The sequence below is a fragment of the Erigeron canadensis genome, chromosome 6, assembly GCF_010389155.1.
Source record: "Erigeron canadensis isolate Cc75 chromosome 6, C_canadensis_v1, whole genome shotgun sequence".
Taxonomy (NCBI): domain Eukaryota; kingdom Viridiplantae; phylum Streptophyta; class Magnoliopsida; order Asterales; family Asteraceae; genus Erigeron; species Erigeron canadensis.
Window position 1 is genome coordinate 8,707,444 of NC_057766.1, and position 16,468 is coordinate 8,723,911.

Below are 16,468 nucleotides of genomic sequence, written 5' to 3' on the forward strand. Positions count from 1 at the left end.
GAAAATTACATATGTCTCACCAGTTTATATGCTCGTCATTTATATTATTGCATGTATTAATATTCTGTCACTTTAATACTTAATTCCAGTTAACCTGGTACACGATCAAACTAAACTGGTCACATCCAGATTAATTGATCGTGTTGCAAAGTTCACTCACCATCGACATAGAGGTGTCTTCAGCACCCATCTAGTGATAGTTGGGACTAATATGGTATCAGAGCAGGCAGGTTGAATTGTTTCAATTCTATAACCTAGGTCTGCTTCGATGGCTGCTGAAGGTGAGAATGGTTCTGGTCCAAATGAATCTAATCCTAATATTGCTACTCCTTTAAATACTAACCCTCCTCCTCCTCCTCCTCCTACTCCTGGAGCTAACCACGTTCATGTACATTACTCCAACTCTCCTGTTCCCAAATTCGATGGGAATGGTGAGACATTTGGTACATGGAAGGCTAGAATGCTCTTGCATTTTGGTGGGATAGAGAGGTATATGTTGAAAATCCTTAAGGATGGGCCATATACACCCATGTCCAGTGGTGTTAGCCCTCTTCTCGACCCCACTGGGAGAAGAGGCACCAGGGAAAAATCTGAGGAACATTGGTCAGATGAGGATCGCAGATTGGTTGATCTTGATACCAAACTGAAAAACATGATTCTTTCTGCTATACCTGAGGAACTAATTCCTACTCTTGTGCTATTTCCAAGTGCAAAATCTATGTGGGATGAATTAGTTCTCCAGTTTGAAGGAGGAAATGACACCATTGTCACTAGAAAGGTTGCTCTCAACAAGAAGTATGAATCCTTCTTTGCTCTTCCCAATGAAAGTTTAACTGGTACTTATACCAGATTTACTGGCCTAATTAATCAACTTAGAGGCTTGGGAGTGGAGAAGGATAAGGATATTCTTCTTGAAAAATTCTGTGATGTTTTGCCATCCAAATGGGCACACATGGTTCTTGTCTTAAGACAAGGAAAGACCTTGCATAGCCATACTCTTGCCTCTCTTTATGGAGCCTTCAGATTTACTGAAGATAATGATGCAGCAAGATTACTCGCTGAACAAGATGCTTTAAACCATGCTCAGAGTTCCAAGGCTGCCAACTTTTCTGGGCAACCTTGTGCTGCTTTAATATCTACTGAGAATGTCCAGTCACATTCTATGAAGGAAATGTTAAACAACTTTTGAACTCTGGTCTAACCACTAATCTCAGTGATGGTTGTGAGGAAACTGACGATGATGATCTGGTTGCCATGATTGCTAAAACCTTTAATAGGTTTAAGCATAAATCTAATCGATTTAATGGGTCCAATAATGCTTCCAATTCAATCTCAATGGATAAGGCTAATCTTACCTGCTATAAATGTGGTAAGAAAGGCCATTTCATGAAGGAATGCAGATCTAGTCAGATGAACTACCAAACTGGTCCTATTGTCCCAAACTTTGTTAAAACTGATGATTATAAGGCCAAATACAAGAAACTTAAGGCCCAGATTGCTCTCATGTCTCTTGAACAAAATAATGAGAAAGAAAAGAACAAGTGCATGATGGCTCAAACTGAAGGGAAATGGGAACTCTCTGATGATTCATCTGATGATGAAGAAGAGATTAGAGATATGTGTTTCATGGCATTGGAGAGTCAACAACCAGTGGTGAAGGATGATGTTGTATCTGGAAGATGGGTTGATATCATTTTAAAGAAGGTAAGGGATTATGATATCGAAATTGATTCAGAACTGAAATTGGATATTGCTGAATCATTGAATGATGACTTGTTATTTGTTGAAACCATGAGAACTGACTGTGAAAGATATTTAGAAACAGTTTTGGTTGAATTAAACAACATGAAAAGTCAAGTAAATGATTTGCAAAGTGTCCAGTTGGCTCTTAAAGAGTCAGATTTGAAAAACGAGGCATTGGAAAGAGATAACCAAAAACTGAAATTTGATCTTGAAAAGAACATATGGTTATTAATTCTTGGGTTCAAGCATCTGGTAAAAATTATGACGCTTTTTCTAAAACCATTGATGCTCAAAAACTGCCTGGAAATCTGGTGATCTTCAGATGGCAGCTGTTTTACCCACAATTCACCAATTGCCAGAATCTGTTAAAATTGAAACACCTTATGATTCCTCTGGCACAATCAAATCTGAATCCACTAAGACCAACCCTGTTGAGGTCAAAACTGGAGCCAAGAAGGCTAAAGCTACAGTTAAAAAGGAATATGGTGACAATCCTTTACCTCATAAGTCAAGTGAGTCCTCAACTCTAAAGACTAAAACCCCCGCTGAGCCAAAGTCCAAAGGCCAGCAGCCTGAAGAAAAAAACATTTTGGTAAGAATGGAAAATCAAATCCAAAATTTGTCAAGGCAGGTACAAAGTTGTACTGCCAGAATTAAGAATTTGGAAGGAGGTGCATCCTCTTCTGTTGAAAAACAAATTGTCAAAACTCCTCCTCAAAAACAAAAGATAAAACAATCTGCTCAGAAAGGAGCATACATCGAAAAGAAAAAGGAGGTCAATGTTCCACTGAAACCAATTGTTTTATTCCAGAAACTGGAGAGAACCCTCCAGTTTCCTCATCCAGTTCAACACCTAGTCAAGCACATGGGACTTCTCGGAAGAAGTCCAGTGGACCCATCAAGAAAAGATGGGTTCACAAAAATAACTGATCACTAACTTGGGTGTGCAGGGCGATCGAAACAAAAATATTTGGTATCTGGACAGCGCAGCTGGCCGGACTATGACCGGATGTAAGCCCCTGCTGGAAGAGTTCACTGCATGTGATGGACCTGCAGTGACATTTGGTAATGATGGAAGTGGGAAAACTGAAGGATATGGTGTTGTTGACAATGGGCAGATTCAATTCACTAAGGTTGCATTTGTAAATGGTTTGAAATATAACCTGATAAGTGTCAGTCAACTTTGTGATGATGGATATAGGGTACTGTTCGACATTGCTCAAGGCACTGTTTTTAACAAGGATTGGAAGGTAGTAATGATTGCACCAAGAAAAGGGAATGTGTACATCATGAACATGGAGCCTACTCCAAAAGAGCATTGTTTCTATGTCAAGGTTGATGAGGACACCAACTGGCTGTGGCATAAACGGTTATCCCATCTTAACTTCAAAAACATTAACAAGTTGTCAAGAAAGCAACTAGTTGATGGGATACCTTTGTTTTCCTTTAAAAGGGAGAAGCCATGTCCAGGGTGTGAAATGGGCAAAAAGAAAAGAGCCAGTTTCAAGACCAAACAGAATTTCAGCATCACTGAACCTCTTCACATGCTTCATATGGACCTTTTTGGTCCAGTGAATGTTCAAACTAAAGCTGGTAAAGGTACACTTTGGTTGTGGTCGATGAATACACCAGATTTTGTTGGGTGATATTTATCAGATCAAAGAGTGATGCATCTGGTGAAATTATCTCTCTCATCAAGCGAATTGAGCTCAAGTTTACCAAGAAAGTTTGTCAGTTGCGAAGTGATAACGGTACAGAATTCATGAATAAAGAATTGGAGACATTTTGCACTGACACTGGCGTTTCTCAAAACTTCTCGTCAGCTCGTTCTCCAGAACAAAATGGTGTGGTTGAAAGGAAGAATCGCACATTGATTGAAGCTGCCAGAAGTATGTTATCTGAATCTGGTCTTCCCACCTGTTTTTGGGCTGAAGCTGTAGCAACTGCGTGTCACACCCAAAACCGGTCAGTTTATGTCAAGAGACATAGGAAGACTGCCTATGAAGTCCTCAGGAATCGTAAGCCAAATGTTGGATATTTCCATGTATTTGGCTGTCCAGTTTACATTTTAAACGATTCCAGTCAGTTGGGAAAATTTGATGCAAAAGCTGACGAAGGTGTCTTTGTGGGGTATTCAAATATTAGAAAAGCCTATAGAGTTTATAATTATAGACTCCAAAAGGTACATGAGACAATTCATGTCACGTTCGATGAATCAAATGAAGCAATCAACAAAAGACCAACCCTTGATTTATCTTCAGTTGTCCCAGTTGATTTTGGTGTATCTGATCAGGTTCATCAATCAGTTAGTACACCAGAAAATGTTTCCAAACACCAAGTCTTGGAACCAGTTAAGGTAAAGAAGAACTTCTGTGACACCTCATTCTATCCTTCTATCAGTTTTAACCTACCTGAAAAACTGGTAATTGGATCTGATGTGCGTGCCACAACAACATCAGAACCAGTTCAAGCTTCTCCAGTTCTTCAAGAGATACCTTTGTTTGAAGATAATCATGTTAACTCTTCAGTTGACAATAATGATGAAGTTGAAGTAGTTTGGACTGATTCTCCTCCTGTTGCTGCAACAGTTGGAGATCGTCAGGTGTCTTGCACTGATGTTGTATTACACCAACCTAGTCAATACACTAAATGGACTGCTGCTCATCCCATTGAGCAGATTATTGGCAATCCAGATAGTGGGGTTCAGACTAGAAGAGCCACAAGTGATCAATGCTTGAACGTCACCTTCTTATCACTAATTGAACCGAAGAAGATTGACGAGGCTATGGCAGATCCAAGCTGGGTTGAAGCTATGCAAGAAGAACTCAACCAGTTCGAAAGGAACAATGTTTGGGAGCTTGTTCCTTGTCCTCCAGGGTTAAAGAGAGAACCCATTGGAACGAGGTGGGTCTACCGGAACAAGATGGATGAAGATGGCAACGTTGTCAGAAACAAAGCTAGATTAGTTGCCAAGGGTTATTGTCAAGCAGAAGGTGTTGATTTCGATGAAACTTTTGCTCCAGTTGCAAGACTTGAAGCCATCAGAATTTTCTTGGCTTATGCTGCTCACTTACAATTCAAGGTTTTCCAGATGGATGTAAAAAGTGCGTTTCTGAATGGCACATTGGAAGAAGAAGTGTATGTTACGCAGACTCCAGGCTTCATAAATGAAAAGCATCCACATTGGGTATATAGACTGAACAAAGCTTTATATGGTCTTCGACAAGCCCCAAGAGCCTGGTATGATACTCTAACTAAACATCTTCTCAAAAATGGTTTTCAAAGAGGTGCAATAGATAATACCTTGTTCATCTTGAAAGAAAAAGGTGATATCTTGCTGGTACAAATTTATGTTGATGATATTATATTTGGGTCAACTGATGATGGAATGTGTAAAAGGTTTTCAAAAATTATGTCTCAAGAATATGAGATGAGTTTAATGGGTGAATTAACATTTTTCTTAGGTTTACAAATTAAACAAACCATGGATGGTATTTTTATTAACCAAGAAAAATATGTCAGAGATTTGTTGAGAAAATACAAATTTGATTCAATCCCATCAAAAACCACACCTATTTCAGCTCCATTAAATTTGGACTCTGACCCAAATGGAAAACCAGTGGACCAAAAAGAATATCGTGGAATGGTTGGTTCACTGATGTATCTAACTGCCAGTCGACCAGATATAATGTTTGCAACATGTTTATGTGCCAGATTTCAGGCAAATCCAAAAGAATCACACTTGCATGCTGTTAAACGCATTTTCAGGTACCTGAAAGGGTGCCCTAGCCTTGGTCTTTGGTATCCCAAAGGCTCAGGGTTAGATCTAATGGGTTATTCAGATTCAGATCATGCAGGTTGTAAGATTGATAGAAAATCCACAACTGGTGGATGTCATTTCCTAGGGGGAAAACTGGTGAGTTGGACAAGTAAGAAGCAGACTTCAGTCTCAATGTCTACTGCTGAGGCAGAATACATTTCTGCGGCCAGTTGCTGTGCCCAGATTCTCTGGATCAAAAACCAGTTACTTGATTATGGCATGAAATTTACAAGAACCCCAATCTTTTGTGACAACACCAGTGCTATTGCTATATCTCACAACCCAGTGATGCACTCAAAGACAAAGCATATTGATATCAGGTATCACTTCATTCGTGATCATGTTATGAAAGGAGATATTGAAATACATTTCATCCCCACTGATAAACAGTTAGCTGATGTTTTTACAAAACCTCTTGATGAAAAGACTTTTAAACATCTCATCAGTGAACTGGGTATGTTAAATCCTCATTAAACTGAAGAGGCCCTTCAGTTGAGGATGGTCCAGGTGATCCTTGATTGGTTGGAGATTGAACGCCTTGATGTACTCAAAGACTAGTCATTGATCAAATGGATCACATTTTTAGGGGGAAAAAGACTCAAAATATTTTTCAAATAAATTATTGAAAAATGCAACTGAAGGTCATCAGTTGAAACTGGCATCTAAATTTTCTTTTGGTTGCTAGTTTGGTCTTGTCTCAAAATGGTGGTCAGCCAGATTTCATAACGTTGTGTTTTACTTGGTGGATACTTGTGACACGTGATGTTACTCGAGTACTAACCTCGCACTCACGAACGTCACCTGACATGTCTTACGTGTCAAGACTTTTGCTGAAATGTACTGCACTTTTTATGGGTATTGGTGAAGTTAGTGGGTAAATGTGAATACCAGCCGTCGTAGCATTAAATGCTTGATGGGAAGTATTAAATATTTTTGAATTCTCAAAATTTTGGAAAATAACTTTTTACAAATTATTTCAAACTTTTGGAGACTAAAATATCTTTTCGTATATATTTTGGCAATATTTTTACTGCCTATATATACCCCCACCAATATATCCGTCTCATTTACTTCTCTCAAAATTCCTTCATTTACTCTTTCAATCATTCACAATTCGAGATCCTTTTCTCTCTTTCTTCTTTAAGTCCAAAACCCTAAATCTAAATTCACAAATGGCTCCTAAATCTTCTTCTTCTTCATCTCGTTCTCGTGATGTGAATCTACTCACTGCTGAGTACATTCCATCACAAAATGTTATTCGTGCCACTGGTGCTCCCATAAGCTCTAAGCTTATTAAACTAAATCCAAATAATCCAATGGCATCTCTTCAAGGGCTCCAGGCCGCTGACTCTCTTATCGGGAGAATCCAATCCTTTCTTCGGATTTCTCCCCTCAGCGATGCCTTCTCTTTGAATCCACACAAGCTATTCCATGATTACTTGTGTGAGTTCTGGTACACTGCCTCTCTTTCTGAGGACTGCTCATCCATCTCCTTTTCTCTAAAAGATGGGTCAGTCCCGTGTACCATCACCACTGGAACGTTGAGGGAAGCCCTTAACCTCAACTACTGGAGACATAATGAAACTCCAGTGGTGATTTCCTCCAATATCAATTTCCGCCAGGTCTTCCTTGATATGGGAAATAAGGAGATGGTGGAGGGGGATGTGTTGAAGACCAAGGGGTCCATTACAATGAAGGGGCTTTCACCATCCTGGAAGTTCTTTATGGTCCACTTGGTGGAAAGTTTGGGAGGGAGTTCTGGTGGATTGGACCAGATAAACTCCTTCCAGGCAGAAATGGCGTACTGCCTTTGGAATGGGCTGAGGGTGGATTTTGCAGGCATTTTGTTCAGAAGCCTGGTATTCAAGTTGAAGGGTAACAGGGGTCCTTGTGTTCCCTTTTCAAGGTTTCTGTCCCTTTGTTTTATTCAGATTCTGGGCAGAGACGAGTACAACAACACGCAATCCTCGTTCTCTGTGCCAGAACTGTTGAGGAATCTGGACAACCTGGTGTCCACTTCTGATGAAGTCCAGATGTCCCCGAGAATGATTTTTGCATTCTCTAAAACTGATGCACCACAATCTGGTGAATCAGAAAGGCAACTGGGCGGGCCTCAAAATAATGAGGGACCCACCGGTTCGTCTACTGAAGTTGTAACTGTGGCAGAAGCAGGAGTCCAGGCAGTTCCTAAAGCAAGAAGATCCTCTAAAAGCAGGAGATCAAGATCTGGACTTGCTGCACCTGACCAGTCACAATCTGTGATAGTGGTCTCTGAAGCCGTTGCCGATGATATTGCAACTGAGGATAGAGCAGTTGTGGTTGAGGCACCAGTCACCTCTGTCCAGGGAGAAGATGCTTCGGCAACGGATCCTCAAACTGATGATACCATTGAGGCAACTCAAACTGGTCATCAGGAGTCTGAACAACTTGTTCAGCCACCCCCAACATTTATGGATCTTGGCATAAATGAGGGTGTGTTTCAGCTTGAGTCTTCGGACTCATCTGAGACAGAATCTGACCAGGAAATGGCTGATGCGACTATACTTGATCAGCTCCCTTCTCTCCTTGGTCAACCCCAAGAACCACATGTTTCAGTTTCCCCAACTCATGTACAAAGCTCAGAAATACCTCCAATATTCACCTCTCGCCAATCACCTTCTTCTATGGGTGTGCCTAGAAATAGACACATCCTAACCCCACCGTCGCCGTCGTTCACACCTGAGCATTCTCAGCATGAACGACACATTGAATCTCTTCCTTTCATTTCTACAACCCCTCCTCTTCTATCTACTGATGCTACTGCAACTGGAGAACCAGATATTGTCATACCTCGTCCAGTTGCACCTGTAGCTTTTTCAGCTGGTCCAGTGACACCTTCTCCTCCGTCATTGGACAGCCAGTTCGTGTCTTTTCAAACCGATCTCTCGAACCTTCTTGCGAGGGTGGAAGAGATTCAAAAGACACTGGAGAAGAACACCAAGTCCCTCTCCAGGTACCACAAGGATCATCTGCAAAATATTAAAGTGGTTGACCTGGGGATTAACAAGTTCTCTGCTAATGAGGACTTGGTGTTTGGCAAGCTGAACGAGTTAGTGGAATCCTCCAATCAATTAGCAATATCTTTAAGGGAGGCATTCGCACTGACTCAATCTGGAGTCACATCCTCAATATCCAACCTGCTGAACAATACTGTCAGATCTTCAGAGGTTGATATTAAGAATCTGGAAAGGCAGGTGCAAGAGCTGTGTAGCAAACCTGGCCTAGATGTGACAGAGCTTGGGAGTCGGTTGGCCTCTTCAGTGGGTCTCAAGATCGAAGTAACTTTGGCTGCCAGTGAGAGTAACTTGATAGAAAAGGTGATATCTGAGATCACCAAGATTGCAGTGCCCCAGGTCGATCTCACTCCAATTACATCTGAGATTGATCGGTTGAGGTGCAGTCTGGATACGCTGGCTAGCAAAGTGTCTGAACATTCAACTGCCATATCTGATCTGACCACTGAAGTTGGCAAAGGAAGGGCGGTTGAGCCTGACAGTGCTCAGGAAGTCCCTGCAACTGGGCTCTCTTCAGATGATCTCTCCATTCTCAAACAAATTTTAAAGAGTCAAGAGCAGACAAGTGGAAATGTAATGACTCAATCTCAAGAGATAAATCATCTTTGGAGGACAGTTCGCATGCTTTGTGGAGTCTTCAAAGAGTGTAAGACAATGCAATCATGGCAGCCTCTAGATCGCCTGCCCTCTAGTCATGCTGATTTTGAAGCCATCAGGCAGGGACTAGATGCTGCCAAGGGGGAAAGGTCGGTACATGCCCCTCACACTCTTGTGAAGACTTCAAGTAAAGGGAAGGAGATTGTGATGGCTACCAGTACTGAGGCTGGTGAGCAAGGGTTTGAGGTGTTTGATGATGTGGTGGTAGGGAGTGTTGACAAGGGAAAGGCCATTGCTGATGAATCTTTGGAACCAGCCACCGATGCACCAATGTTGGAAACTGGCAATGTCGATTTGTTGCCTCCAGTTACTGAAAGCGAGAGCCAGAAATTAGCAAGAGTGGGATACCTGGTCAAGGAAAGGAAGAAACAAATGAAGGCAAACCAGTTTGAATCAAGAAAAAATCTTCCAACCCCTCTTGTTGATATCACTGATGCTCAACTCCTTGGCTTGACACTTGTTGAATACAAGAAGATCAAAGAAGATCCAAGAATAGTCAATGCACTGAAGGAGATGCTTGAAGTGGAACTGGACAAACACTACCAGGATGATGAGGCTGAACTGGATGCAAAGTGTTTGAATGTATCGGTGGAAAAGGCCAGAGAGATCAGATCTGAAGGGATTCTCAAGAGAACTGAGCAGGTCAAGAAGGCGGTCACCAAAGTGTTGAATCCACCCAAGTCCAAAGGAAGAAAACAAAAGGCCTTACCAAGAGATGCAAATCTGAGGACTTGGGTAGAACCATGTGAACCCACAACAGATGATATTCGAGCTGCTACACAAAAGCTGAGCACGAGCAAAATCAAACTGACAAATGAATCTGAAGCTCGCACATATTTGTCAGATGTACAGCGTCGAAGGCACAATAGAGGCAGGATTACTGATGTTAAGGTTTCAATTAAGCCTGGTGCCAAGCATTTTGTTGTTGAGGTACAATACTTTGGTGGACCTAAAAGGACTACTGAGAACCCGGATGTCAATCAGTATGGTCATTCCGAGCATGTTGAGATGTTGAGGCTGTTGGAGGGGAGGCAGAGGAAGAATAAAGTTGAAAGAGGCTGGGAGTATGTATTGCAAAATCTCATCAAGTTCAAGGAAAACATTGAAGAAAGATTAGGCCTTGATCCTGAGGATACTCAGCCGATTTCATCAGTCTCAAAGAGAAGGAAAACTGGCGAAGGGCCATCTGTTTAAGTTTTCCTTCTAACTATTATCTGCTTGTATTTTGTGTACTCTCTTGTAATTTATTTGAAATTGTATGTATATACAAATTGCCAGATTGTAACCTACAAGTAAGATATCTGATAAGATCTACAAACACTTAAAACAAAATCCAAGACATTTGATGATCTATAAAAATGTCTTGGAAACTTAATAGGTCTTATCAAATTCAAGTATTTCAAACTTAAACTTGTATAGAAACAAGTTTGAAAATACTTGACAATATTTCAGGACAATTAGGGGGAATTTGTTAGGTCCAGTTTTAACTAAACTGGAGCTCTCCAGTGACATCTGGAGAGCATGAGGAATTGTCCGAAATATTAGAAGTCCAGTTGCATTGTACAGGTTTAGCAACTGATGACTTCCTCCAGTTGAGATCAGACGACTAGAATCTGAAGACCTTCCAGTTGAAGTCAAAGACAACAAATGGAAAATAGAGATTGGCAATGGCAGCGAAGCCCAGTTGACAATCTACCAGATCAATCAACTGGAGAATCCTCCAGTGTAAATGCTCTTACAAAGCTTTACACTGATTACGAGGAGGACCTTTTTACTCTACATCCTTTTAACCGGACAATGATATTGTCTTTGGATAAAGATACAAAGATGTAGAGTGGTTGAATAAAGTAACCTTTTGTCTTACTTTATTTAACACACACAAAGGATTATTTAAACAATACTTTTGTGTGCTGTCAACCATATTTGTACATCGAAGTTGAGATCCCCATGCTCAATCTTCGACTATAAATAGAGGTCCTTGCACAAGCTGTTTCAATAACTTTGCAAATACATATATTCTGCAATATTGGTGAACTTGTGCAATATTCTCTCAATCGCAAAAAGAAACATTTCACAACTCTAAGTGTTTCGATTGTTTAGGAGAATTTCCAAGTTTAGATCAATTGTAATTCATGGGTTGTTAGGATATTTACATTCTTGTATTGTCTTGGTTCCGCAACAACCTTGTATTTTATTTAAACAGTAATAAATAAAATACACTTGAAAATTACATATTGTCTCACCAGTTTATATGCTCGTCATTTATATTATTGCATGTATTAATATTCTGTCACTTTAATACCTAATTCCAGTTAACCTGGTACACGATCAAACTAAACTGGTCACATCCAGATTAATTGATCGTGTTGCAAAGTTCACTCACCATCGACATAGAGGTGTCTTCAGCACCCATCTAGTAATAGTTGGGACTAATATCCAATATTTGGTTTACGATTCCTAAGGACTTCATAGGCAGTTTTCTTATGTCTTTTGACATAAACTGACCGGTCTTAGGTGTGACAAGTTGTTGCCACTGCATCAGCCCAAAAACTGGTGGGAAGACTTGAACTTTTCTAACTTAATATTCAATAAGCGGCATCAATTTATGGAAGTTTTTGCGTTCATAGAAAGGGATAAAAGAACCATAGATTTATTCTAACTTAATATTCATCTTTTTTGAAATAAAATGACTTAATTTTTTTTTTTTTTTGTCATGTCTCAAATACTATTACTCTAGAAAAACATACAAAAACTAACACGTAGTATTCCTATAAGTATTAAAAAGAATAAGATTGTCATGTCTCAAAATCTATTACTATCATAAAACACAAAGAATATAAAGTTATAAATAGACAAAATTGACTTTTAAAAAACAAAATGTTAAAAACAAAAAGTATAAAACATATGTTTTTTCTATAAAGTATAAAACATATGTTTTTTCTATAAAGTATAAAACATATGTTTTTTCTATAAAGTATAAAACTTAAGGATAAAAATATTCTAAAAGGTATATTGTTGGTGCATCGCGACCTGATCTTACATATATAAAATCAAGAAAATTTCCCGAAATTATAAAAATATAATTAGAATAGACATTACTTATAAAAAGAACCTAAACATATAATAAAAAAGTTAAATCCAAAACTTAAAAAAAAAATTAAATAAAAAACTAAAATCAAATTAATTATATAAAACATGTTGATTGTAAATTTCAATCATAATGTGATTGAACAAGGATGAGAATGAAATAGGATGAAATAAATTAAGTATTTAAGTAAAATAATATAAATACCTTTTTGTTCAAAAAAATTACAAGTTTTAAAATTTAATTTTGAAAGGAGTAAACTCGATAACTGAAAACACGAATTTTTTTGTTGCAGAGTGGGATATGTCTGACCTGCACCATGAAAACCTCTACTGCGGTGCAGTGGATACCTGCTAATCAAAACTCATTTTTTGAACCATCATTTTTGCCACTTAGAACCACCCATATCGTTCTATCTTCAATCAAACTTCCAAAAACAACTTTTTCAAGGATTACAACCAACTACAATGCGTTTACAAACATGCTTACAACACTTATATGATTTAGTATTCATGTACAAAAATCAAATGGGTCATTACCCAAGTTGCCACTTTGTTAATTCAACCGAAACTAGTTTGCAAACCATAAGACTACACATGACCCATTTCTGAAATAATCAAAAGACAATTTACCACAATTCGAATGTACCAAGAGCCACAATGAGATGGGATATCTAAGTATTTATACCAAAAGCACCATACATCCAAGTATGGTCAAACCTTCTACCTTTTTTCCCAAAAGCAACTTCTATCTCTTCAAGTTTTAAATCCACAACTAGTTCCTTTTTCCGGAACCGCCTATAAGAAAATATGAACAACTAAAATATAAGCAAAGGCTTAGTGAATATACTTGCATACATTTATGAACACGAAGGAGGGCAAAGTACAAGGACTATTACATGTAACCTATGACACCGTCATGCCACATTTACATGCTCACCCTGCACACTAAACACTATACATGGATCCATATAAGCTAAACAATCATAACAATAACTACCATCGGGATTATTAGGCCTCATAACAAATCAACTATCGAGATTCTTAGGTCCCTGAGGTTCTTAGGCCTCATAAACACTATGCCCCAAAATGGGCCTACGCCAAATCAATTACCACACATGGATAAACAAACTTCAACATAATGTGGTCAATTGACCCAACGTATACATAAAAGTATGCAAATATACTCACCTCGTCCGCAACTTGAACAATAACGCTAAAACGATAATGCACAAATAAGCTTCAACCTATGATCAAAACATACAATATATAAGCTTATATTCACAACTTGACTAGCTCAACCTAGTCATACTCAATCACTAGCCTTTTCTAAACCCAAACCCAACCCATTTGTCATTGAGTCTCTTTTACTTTCAACAATAACACTAGATAGCTCAATCTACCATTATCATCATTATTTCAAAGACTAGTAAGAACTCAACTTTCTCATAAATCAAAACTATCACAAGAGCTTATCAATTTCTTAGCCAAACTCAACACATAACTCAATGACAAACTAGGTTATCTAAGGAATTGGGAAAATTTTTATCATAATTCAATATCTATTAAAAACCCCCAAATTGGTTGACTCCATGAACCCTAATTTCAAAAGAAAGATGAAAACTAAATTAGGGGAATTCAATACCTCAATAAACAATAAGTTAATTCAAGACTTAGGTTGGAAAATTCTTCTTCCCCTCTCTTTCCTTGAAAATTCGGCCACCACCACCACTTCCACACAAACCCTAGCTTTAATTTCTTGAATGAAGATTATTTGGTGGTGATTATTATTATAATTTCTATCCTTTACTTGGAGGAATTGATCTTTGAATTTGAAAGAACAAGAAGGAATTGCATGAGGAAAGGTAAAGAAGAGGAGAATAGGAGTAGTGGAATAATGAATCACAAAACATGGATGGCTGACACATCCTGGGCTTGTCACGCCCTCTATCAAAATTTGTGGATATTTTTACCCGCTATCCATTAAAGTTCCAACTAAATTAACCCCATTACCAAATATAAAATACTAGGAAACTAATTTAATGTTAAAACTATAAAAAAGGGTTAATTTATTTTACCTTAAAATCTTTGGGGTGTTACAAATTTTAAACATAAATTGAAATGATTCAATAACTTTTGGTTTTCATTTTAAATTTAATCATTAGATGATATTCAAGTCTCAAATCCTCACATCTTAATTAATCTATTGACAGTTGGTACATGTTCTAAAAGAAATAATTATGGGTCCATTTTGGTGCATATTAAAAGCATGAATGATTGAAAATTCTCCAACAAAAAGCATTAAGGTTGAGGAGATTATTCATAGCATTAAAATATTTAGTTTTTCTTAATACAAGAGTAGAGTGAATTAGTGAAACATATTATTATTACAGGCGGACTATTTGCACTTTATAGTGGTCCATTGACTATTTTATATTAAAAATGAGTATAATACCCTTTGGAATAAAAATGAGAGAAAAAACCCAAATGGTTTAAAAATCATTGTTCTTCATGAAATAGGGATGATGGTGATGATAATAATCATAATAAATCAACCTATTTTGCATATTTAAAAATCACTTAAAAATCAATTTAATTAGAAGAAGATAACATTTGAAAAAGTTAAAGAATAAAAAGGAAAAAGACTTGGTACCAATTCACATATCATATTTTCAATGTATTAGGTTGATTTTTAGGTATGTAAATTATGTTCATTTTTCTTTTTAGTCGATGGTGATACCAGTATGTAGGTATTAAGTTGTTTTTTGTTTCGTCTTTGTTCCTTTAAGACCATTTAAATTTTATCTAATACTTAAAGAAATGGTATTCTCAAGAACCCGTTAGTCCCGTAAAGGAATTTTTGTTCTCAAATTAGAGACCCTGCAACGCTGTCTGACGGTGAGACTCCACAGACCTTAGCTGGTTAAAAATATTTATAATATTTTGAACAATAAAGTTGATAAAATTAATTAATTTGCAGAATAAATAAATCATTTGTTTACAAATAGTTCAATTTGTTAAGAATGATGTATTATATGATATCTATCAATTTATAACATGCATGCTTGTGCAACGTGTTGGTGACAAGTGGCGGTGGTAGATGACGACTGCGGGCGGCGACAGTTGTGATGATGACAATGGGTGGTTGTAGGCAGTGGCGAATCTAGGAATGAAATTCACGTGTGTCCAAATTTAGTTTACAAATTTTTTCCTCTCGTATTCAATAACCAGTTGGGTCAGGTTTTTACAAAACATCATATATATGAATCGAAATTCTTCGCAAAACGATTTTTTTTTCTTTCAAAGTACCTATTAACTATTAAGCGAAAATCTCACAAGATTCTTTAGTTATACCTTGCCATAATATTTATTCAACATTTATTAAGACCACTATTTTAACTACAAAGAAACTAAATTTGTTGTTTTTTATTATTATTATTGTACATTTCTTACTATAGGAATTGATTTGGTAAATCTTGTTTGGTTCCCCCTCCTTCTCGATTTCAAACTTCTTCCCACGACCACCTTAAAATCTTACTTAACTAACTGTTGGGTTATTATTATTACACAATGGCACTACTTTGAAAAATCTTTTGATAAGTTTAGTTTTATAAAGATTAGATATTTTGAATTATAAGTGAAAGAAGAGTGATCAAAACGTTAAAAGTTTGATGGTATGCTACTAATGAACCATTAGGATGAGAAAAATAGCTCATGTATCTTCCTAAATTGTTTTATTTGATAACTAACACATCTAAAAACTACGTGTATGTAATTATAACTTATTTACTTCAAATATTTTATAAGACTTACTTTATAATTTACCTAGATCGAAACTCTTAGATAACATGTGTTCAATCATAATTTCTTAACATGCTTGTTAAAAAAAATTCAAATCTAACGTAGGTCCATGGATCTACTTTAAACCTATATGGAACCGCCTTTGGTGGTGTTGTTGTTGTTGGTGGTGGTGTAATGATGAATGTAAAAGTAATTAATGTTAAAAGTGGTAATGTAGTTATTTTTAGGGTTGAAAAATTTATGTTGTAAATCAACTTTAGTATTTACCCTATTCACTAACTATATAATTGAGTCAAAGTTTTATGGACTT

The 16,468-nt window shown here is 37.5% G+C and overlaps 1 long non-coding RNA gene across 1 annotated transcript; it reads right to left on the reverse strand.

Annotated features, from left to right (window-relative positions):
* Positions 1–12,962: 12,962 nt before the first annotated feature.
* Positions 12,963–14,095, reverse strand: LOC122602765. The gene is made up of 3 exons (XR_006324393.1): positions 14,003–14,095; positions 13,549–13,604; positions 12,963–13,155 (listed from the first exon to the last, which is right to left on the reverse strand). It is a non-coding gene; the product is annotated as an uncharacterized LOC122602765 (long non-coding RNA).
* Between the last annotated feature and the right edge of the window lie 2,373 nt (positions 14,096–16,468).